Source organism: Pleurodeles waltl, chromosome 7 (assembly GCF_031143425.1).
Source record: "Pleurodeles waltl isolate 20211129_DDA chromosome 7, aPleWal1.hap1.20221129, whole genome shotgun sequence".
In the NCBI taxonomy this organism is placed as follows: Eukaryota; Metazoa; Chordata; class Amphibia; order Caudata; family Salamandridae; genus Pleurodeles; species Pleurodeles waltl.
In genome coordinates, this window is record NC_090446.1 from 622,434,360 (window position 1) to 622,443,634 (window position 9,275).

The 9,275-nt window shown below is 45.0% G+C and overlaps 1 long non-coding RNA gene across 1 annotated transcript in view; it reads left to right on the forward strand.

Annotated features, from left to right (window-relative positions):
• Nucleotides 1-8,229, forward strand: part of LOC138247289 (uncharacterized) — a 784,382-nt gene extending 776,153 nt beyond the window's left edge. The window contains exon 6 of the long non-coding RNA XR_011194412.1: nucleotides 8,214-8,229. This is a non-coding gene — a long non-coding RNA (uncharacterized lncRNA). The remainder of the gene's footprint in view (nucleotides 1-8,213) is intronic.
• Nucleotides 8,230-9,275: the final 1,046 nt, after the last annotated feature.

Genomic DNA, 9,275 nt, shown 5'->3' on the forward strand with positions numbered 1-9,275 from the left:
ACTAGTACCCCCCACCTTGGGTGGGACATGGGTCAAAAGGATTGTAAACCACTGGCAAACCACTAGCCATGTGCATCGATGCCGCGGAATGCGAAGATGCCATCCACTGCATCCATAACTCTAAGTCTACATCACCCCAGAGCTTCTCCGGATTGACGCACACTCTTCATCATAACTCAACCGCGCAAAAACCCCAAAATGCAGCGAAGCCTTGCGGGTAATATCCATGTATTTAAACATTGCAATGGCTCTGTGAGATGCTGGCCTGGTTTGTAGTGGGTACCAGAGGTACATACACCTTATACCAGGTCCAGTGATCCACCTTAGTGAAATGTAGGCTGTGTCTAGCAGCTTAGGTTGTCTAGGGGTAGCTGTAGCAGAGCAGCTAAGGCTGAACTAGGAGACATGTAAAGCTCTTGCAATACCACTATAGTCACACTGTACTGATACACAAGAAAGACAATACTCAGTGTTACCAAAAATAAAGGGACTTTATTTTAGTGACACAAGGCCAAAAATATATTTGTGGCAATACTCCTTCTGGTGGTTGGTATTATACACAATATATGCACTAGTAACCAAATTCAGGTAAGTAAAAGTCATAGAATAGTGCAAACTGTAGAAAATACAATAGATTGCAAAGTACCTAGGAGCAGCACAAACCATATACTGAAATAGTGTAATATGAATCACAAATTCCCCATAGGCGTAGAGGGGTGCTGGCAGTGTAGGAAAACACCAAAGGTAAGTAAAGTACCCCACCCCATGGCCCAGGAAAGCAGGAGTAAAATACAGCAAGTTTCCTCAGGACACACTACATGTCATGATAAGAGATTTTGGAAAGAATCAAGCAAGACTGCAAGAAACAAATGATTGATTCCTTGACCTGAAGACCTGTGGAGAGAGGAGACCAAGACCCTCATTATGAACATGGCGGTCCAGACCGTCATGCCGGCGGTGGCAGAAAATACCACCACCGGCATGGCGGTCTGGACCGCCATATTCCGAACAACAGGGGGACTGCCACAGGTGGCTTTCCGACACCACCATGTGGAGTCATCGGCAATATCCAGGCCCGCCGGCCCAGTGGAATGTTCGTTATTGGGCCAACGGGGTCTTCTACGGGCTGGAGGTCTGTGTTTAGACCACCTACATGAACACGGCGGGGAATCCTGCCATGTTCATAATGACCCCTCAAGTCCAGAATTCGAAGGAGAGTCCAGGAAGGACAGGAGCCCCTGTCTACCTAGAAGAGGGTGCAAAAGTGGAGAAGAAAAGTACAGAGGAGCACCAAAGAAGATGGTTGCAGGTTTCTGTTTGGTGCAGGTGATGTCCCAAGTCAAGTTGTTGGATGCAGGCTGTTTGTGTCACTGGATTCCACAACAAGCCTTGGTTCAAGCAAGAACATGGTTTTCGTCAAAAAGGAGCTTTCTGGACCCAGGAATGACTTAGGGGTCTCAACTTGGACTGAGGATACAGAGGGGACTCCCAGAACTTCACAGAGCCCTAAGAAGACCAGGCAGCACCCACTGGAGTCCCAGAACACAGGGACAAAGAAGATGCAAAGTGCGGTGGTTGCAGCACTACACTGTAGAGTCCCACGCCGCTGGAGAAAAACCTCAGGGACCTGTGCATTAGAGGATGGAGTGCTGGGGGCCTGGGCTACATTATGCATGAAGGATTCCTGGAAGAAATGCACAGAAGCCGAAGGAGCTGCAGAAGATGCGGTGCACAGAGGTACTGTTGCTGCATGTGGAGGCAAGCTCTTACCTCCACCAAGTTTGGACAGCTGGACCTTTGGACTGTCTGGGTCACTTCGTTCCACCACCTGTGCTCCAGGGAGCACGCTTGTCGTTAGGAGAAGAGTCCCGGAAGGGTGCCTGCAGCATCAGGGAAGTGACTCTGTCTTCGGTTATTCTGGTGCAGGGTTAAGACAGGCAGTCCTCAGAGCGTGCACACCTTGGAAACTGTTGCAAATGCTGGCAAGAGCTGAAGTTGCAGGTCACATAAGTCATCCTGGATACTTTGTTGCAGTTATAGCGGTTCCTGGAGCAGTCTGTGGTTGATCCGATGCTCAGAAGCAGAGGATACAGAGTATTCCAGGAGGAGTGTTGCAAGCTGAATCTGAGGAAACACCCAGAGGAGAGACCCTAAATAACCCTGAGAGGGGGATTGGCTACCTCATCAGGTATGGACCTATCAGGAGGGGTCTCTGACATCACCAGCTGGCACTGGCCACTCAGATCCCTCCAGAATGCCCCCACAAAGCAAAATGGCTGAAGTCTGGGACACACTGAAGGAGCTATGGGCACCACCCCTGGGGTGGTGATGGACGGGGGAGTGGCCACTCCCCTTTCCTTTGTCCAGTTTCATGCCAGAACAGGGACTGGGGGTCCCTGAACTGGTGTAGACTGGCTTATGCAAGGAGGGCATCATCTGTACCCTTCAAGGCATTTCCAGAGGTTCAGGGAGGCTACCTCTCCCAAGCCTGCAACACCTATTTCCAAAGGGACGGGTGTAACACCCTCCTCCCAAAGGAAATGCATTGTTCTGCCTTCCTGGGATTGAGCTGCTCAGTCCCCAGGAGGGCAGAAACCTGTCTGTGAGGTGGCAGCAGCTGGGGCTTCAGTGGAAACCTCAGAGAGCTGGTTTGGCGGTACTGGGGGTCAATGGTGCAGTCCGCAGGGCGCATGGGATTGGCCCCCCAATACCAGATTTAGAATGGGAGGGGGAACAATTCCATGATCTTAGACACCTCACATGGCAATATTCAGAGTTACCATTGTGAAGCTACATATATGTATTGACATATATGTAGTGCACGTGTGTAATGGTATCCCCACACTCACAATGTCCGGGAAATTGGCCCTGGACAACATGGGGGTAACTTTACTAGTGCAAGGGGGTCGTAACACACAGTAACTTTGCACCTAGCCTTCAATAAATCAAGGTAAGACATGTAGACAACTTAGAAGTTACTTAAGTGCAGTGAAAAATGGCTGTGAAATAGTGTGTGCACTATTTCACTCAGGCTGCAGTGGCAGTCCTGAAGAAAGGTTTGTCTGAGCTCCGTATGGGTGGCCAAAGAAATTCTGCAGCCCATAAGGATCTCCTGGAACCCCAATGCCCTGGTAACTAGGTACCATATACTAGGGACTTATAAGGGGGGGTTCCAGTGTGCCAATTAGAATTGGAATATGGAGTCACTAAACTATAGTGACAAATTTGGTAAGTAGAGAGAGTATAAGCACTGGAAATCTGGTTAGAAGAACTTCAGTGACACAGTTAAGCATACTGACAACACACACTTAGGCCACAACTTATGAGCACTGGGTTCCTGGCTAGCAGGATCCCAGTGAGACAGGAAAAACACCCTGACAAATAGGGTTTTAACTATGAGCACTAGGGTCCTGGCTAGCAGGATCCCAGTGGGAAAGTAAAAACACACTGACAAACACTCAGAAACAGGCCAAAAATTGGGGTAACCATGCTAGAAAGAGGCTACTTTCTCACACCACCACCGTGCCTCTGCTCCTTTTCCTGCCAGGTGCCCTGCCAGACTCCTTGGCTACCACACCCTTGCATCCCACTGACAAATCCAAGGGCTGTCCATGGCCCCCACCATTCCCCTCCTCCTGTTCCTCCATCTCTGGGCCCTTCTCTGCTGGTGGCATCTGCTCCACTGTGCCCCCGGTGCCCTGGTCTGCAGAGCTATCCAAAGGCCCTTCCCCTCTCAATCCTTCAGTCTCCTCGCCGCCAGCTGCCCACCCCTGGGCCATACTTCGATTCAGGGTAAATGTCGAACAACATTGGGTCAAATATCGCATTTTAAAGGACAATTTTCACATACGCTTGCTATTTTAGCTCTGAAAAGGCACTAATAAAAAATCTTGCATTACCAATGGCATGTGTGAAGAATGTCTGACCAGTCCCGGTAAAAGACTTATTTCTTTTCAAAATTTACCATGAGTTAATCCTATTTGTTAAGAACTACCTTTAGTATGCTAGGCTCAACGTTTTGTCATCAGTGCCCGCTTCTAATACCTTTGGGTCGAGTTCGCGTTAGATAAAACTACAAAAAAATGTGAAGAAATATTCAAATTAGACAGTGGAAGAATTTTGCCTCTGGCCCCACCACGTTAAAACAAGCATTTGCAATGCAACGTGTCTCGCATTTCTCCAAGTTAAAGCTATTAGCAGTTGTAAACTCCCAACCGGACTTTTCTTGCCTCATTAAATGGAAAAAAAACTAGCACGATCGCGCTGCTAAAAAATGAAAATGGAAATGGAAACGGTCTTGCATTTGCTAGAGCTCTAGCAATTAGCATTGTAAACTCCTAACCAGACTTTTCTTGCCACATAAATTAAAAATAAAAATAAAACAGTTTCACATAATTAACTGGATTTTTCTTGCCATATAAACCGAAACGTAAAAGTTTCACATAAGCGAGCTGATGGCCACCATCAGTGCAAAGCAGACACATAAACAGAAATAACAGTGCACTTGTAGTGAAACCTATTGGCAAAAGTGCAATTATCTACGTAACTGGCAAAAGTGCAATTAACTATGTAACAGGGTTGATGTCATGCAAAGCGCTCGACTTCTGCCAAGCGAGATCGTGCTGCGAAAAAAGAGAAAAAGTAGTCCACAAACCGGACGGAAAACAGCAAGCCTTGTATGTTTTCAGTACTTGGTTGCTGCGCTCGAGGAGGGCTAATCACCGGAAAAGGAACGACGCTTGGCGGTTAGTACAGCTAAATCAAACTATTTCTCCCGCATTATTAGAGAGGCTATCAACGCACCTAAGGAACTGTTTAAAGTAGTTTGGGCTCTCACCTTACCTTCCATGCCCTCTTGTTTAGAGAATTCAACAACTTTCTGTCAAAAGGTGGCAGATTTTTTCAAAAACAAAATCATTCAACTGCAGGCTAATTTTACACAAGTTACTTCAGAAACAGAGGGGGAAAGGTGGGAGGATTCACTGCCTCCTAACACAGGAAACCAGCAAAAAAGTTTTAAGCCCCTATCATCTAAAATAATCTCTGATTTATTAGTAGCAGTAAAATCCGGCTTGCCTAATGATCCCTGCCCTCCTGTGTTTTTAAGCTGGTTTCCAACCTCATTTCCACTGCCTTGGAACCAGTTTATGCCGACATTCTACAGGAAGGTTGTTTTCCAGAGACCTGGAAAGAATCTATTGTTAATCCTCTAACTAAGAAAGCAGGCAAGGATGTTTCAGATTTGTCTAACTTATGCCCGATATCCCTTTTACCTACCTTAGCCAAGATTTTAGAAAAACACCTTAATTTGGAACTGGCGGATTTTTTATGAGCTAATGGCAGGCTGGATCTATCTCAACATGGATTCCGCCGTGATCATAGCACAGAAACCGCGCTAACATCTTCAGGGGATATAATCCGTAGAAGAGTAGACAAGGGGGAAGGCACCATCCTGGTCCTGTTAGAATTGCCGCTGCCTTTAATACGATATCTCTGCATCTTCTTATTCAGCGCCTGTATCAGGCAGGAGTAAGAGACAAGGCACTTGATATTCTCAGGTCTTTTTTTACCAAAAGGATCCATTACTGTGTCCTGCGGAGACCACAGAGCAACTCCTTTCCAACTGCCCTGTGGAGTTCCTCAGGGTTCGTCTCTTAGCCTGCATCTTTTTAATCTATATGTTGCGCCACTGGCTAGCCTGGTACGCTCTTTTAGATTCCATATTGTGTCATATGCTGACGACACACACCTGATTATCCCAGTCTCCTGTAATTGGGAGGTAACGAGGGATAGATTCCAACAATGCAAGACTGTCCAGTAATTGGCTTAAATTAAACAGCGACAAGACTGAACTCATCTTTTTTGGTCTTGATAGCAAACTTTGGAATGCCAGATGGTGGCCAGAATCATGCAGAGGGTGCCCAGTTCTGTGTACCTTAGCCAGAAATCTGGGGATGGTATTTGACAGTTCCCTATCCTTCGAGCAACAGGTCAACAAGACGATTAAAGTCTGTTATTGGGCCCTGAAAACTCTCAGAATTTTTTTTGTCTTTCTGGAAGATTATTTGAAAGTACCTGTAATTCTGGCATTAGTTATTTCCAGACTGGACTACTGCAATGCCTTATTGTTAAATATTAGTAAAGCTGCCCTCCATAAACTTCAACTCATTCAAAATGCGGCGGCTCGCTTGATCCTGAATTTACCCCACTCTTCTTCAGCTAGTAGCAGTCTTAGACAGCTTCACTGGTTACCTGTTGATAAAAGGATCAAGTTCAAATCCCTTTGTTTAACATGTAAGGCTCTCCATGCTGAGGGATGTGAATATTTGAGTTCTGCCCTGCAGCACTATCAAACACCAAGGTCCCTCATATCCGCATCTAGATTTTTGATTGCGGTACCCCGTTGCCATAAGGCCAGGTGGGGGGACAGAGCCTTCACGGTGGAGGCAGCGATACTTTGGAACTCCTTCCCTTTAATGATTAGACAGGCGGCGACATACATGGGCTTTAGAAAGACATTAAAAACGTGGCTCTTTTCACATTAGGTCAGGATTCCTTAGCTCTTCTATTTAGGGATAGTCCTGGTCTCTCTGTATATCACTTGGTCCAGCGCTTCGATGCTTTTTTGCCGGAATGCGCTTTACAAATGCTCCTACAATACAATACAATATGCATGCCTTACACTAATGTAAGCAAGCAGATTTTAAAAGGCAAGCCCACAGCCCAATGAAACCAATGAAAGACACTGAGGTGACATGACGGGGCTCCGAGCCCTTGTCTAACTGCTACAGCGTCTCGCAAGCGATATGCATGCGTTGGTGCATGCTACGCAGGCTTGACCCTAAAAAGCCTCTTGTATGCAAGGACAAGTATTTTGTCATTTTGCCATGAATGCCCTCATTTTGTGGGTGCCCTGTCGCCCCAAGAATTAACTCCGATATGCCAGCACCACAATGTTGCCATGGTTGCTCCCTGAACCAGTAATGGCATGTCATACTCTTGAATCCTTAGATACACTATGGGGGTTATTCTAACTTTGGAGGAGTGTTAATCCGTCCCAAAAGTGACGGTAAAGTGACGGATATACCACCAGCCGTGTTACGAGTTCCATAGGATATAATGGACTCGTAATACGGCTGGTGGTAAATCCGTCACTTTTCCGTCACTTTTGGGACGGATTAACACCTCCTCCAAAGTTAGAATAACCCCTTATATGTTAAAAATTGTGTGTAGTCTGCAAGGACAATAATTTTGCTAAAGGTGTTTCAAACTTTTACCGTAAGTGACCACACAAGACAAGTATTACATCCCGTGTACCAGGGACTGCATTTTCCTATAGTAAGCCTCCCCCCCCCCATCAATAGGCCATGTCTCCCCTCCCAAGAAGTCAACAATTACCTCCACTATGCCAGGGCAAACAGTTTAGTTACAAGCATAACACAAACACACACACAATCACTCACTAACATGTTTTCACACACATACAAACAGGCACGCACTCCCCTTCATCTATACTCTCATAATCATAGACCTACCACGCTCTCACATCCCACATTGACACTCGCTCACATACACATACGAACATACATACAAAGAGGAATTCTTCTTCATATTCAAACACTGTACCTTAGACTCTAATTTATGCAATCCGCTTGGGGTGAGTATGAAAAGCTTGCACTCCTGTTGCCCCGGTATATTTTCCTTGTCTGTCAATTGAAACGTTGTAAAAATATGTTCTCTATACTCTATTAAAAAGTGAAAGCATTCTGCACTTAAAATGCTTGTTTTCATTCATGATGCGAATGATATAGGGAACGTCATAAAATGGGTTAACCGTTTATATCTGGTTGTCCACGTGGATGAAGCTATAACCGTAATCTATATGAATAAAATAACATTATAAAATTGAAAACATGGAGCTGAAGTGATAACATGTAATGTGCAGCTCCTGCATGTAGTCCTTCTTTTAAAGACAGCAACAATTTGAATATTGGCAATTTCGGCCCTTCACAAGTTAATACAAAAATACCATTATATAACCACTAGATTATAATGGTTGCAAATATTGTGAATATTGCGTCTGTTTCATTATAATTCAATGATGCCAAATCCTGTCTTGTATACTTGAATTTACAGTTTGTTTTAATCAAACTGAATTTTTTTATGTGACTTGATTTTATGTTATAATATCCTTTGTCTCAATTATGTTCTAGGATACGCTCACTGGAGTAAGTACAGATTGTTTATTATGCTATTGTTTGTGCAAAAAACGTGTATATAATGTATACTATGCTTTTCACAAAGGCATCGAAGGCATAGGCAGTAAATATTTTTAGAACATGCAGTCGGAACAGCAGGGGCATTAGGTAGGTAGGTAGGTAGGTAGGTAGCTGTCTGTGTGTGTCTTTATCTCAGATGCGAGGTTGGTAAGGGAGTACTGAATACTTTATTGCCCACATTTTATCAAGGGTTGATGTGTACTCTATGCTCTTCTTTTTTCAACATATTCTCTGGTATTAAGAGCCAGCCAATAATTGCAGCACATGTAGTTCATGACTTTTTAATTGGTCAGCTGAGGGAAATAAAGATAAATTATCAGACTGTTTCATTCTTATGTGGCATGGGCTGTAGCCAACACCCATAAGTGAGTTCAGGGTGAATAACTAGCATTATTTCTAGTTCTCCTGGAGTATGTGATCTACATACAACATCTAGAACAGCACCACCTCCTGGGCTCCACCCAGTCACACTTCCGCAGCAACCACAACATGGAAACTGCCTTCCTGGCAGCAACAGATGGCATGAGGTCTGTCATAGACAAAGGTGATACCACCTTACTCACCGTGCTCGACGTCTCAGTTGCTTTCAACACCACTTCCTATGGCACCTTCCTGGACAGACTCAGGAATCCACAGGTCAGCCCTTGAAATGGATCACCTCCTTTCTCTCCAACAGGACTCAACAAATAGAACTCAACAAATTAGACTCTCCACTTTTACCTCTGAACACAAGAAGTTCATCAGCGTAGACCCCTGGGGTGTCTCCCTCAGCTCAAACGTGTTCAGTGTGTAAATGACACTCCTCAACGCATTGTAGGAGTCTACAGCATCAACATTGTCGCCTATGCTGACAATACAGCTCATCCTCTCCCTCAATGATGCAAACAACATTACCAGGACCAACTTCACCTCCTACATGACCAACATGGCCAAGTGAATGAGAGAGAACTGCTTTGAACAATACACAGACAAAAGAGAGATTCTGATCTTTGGAAA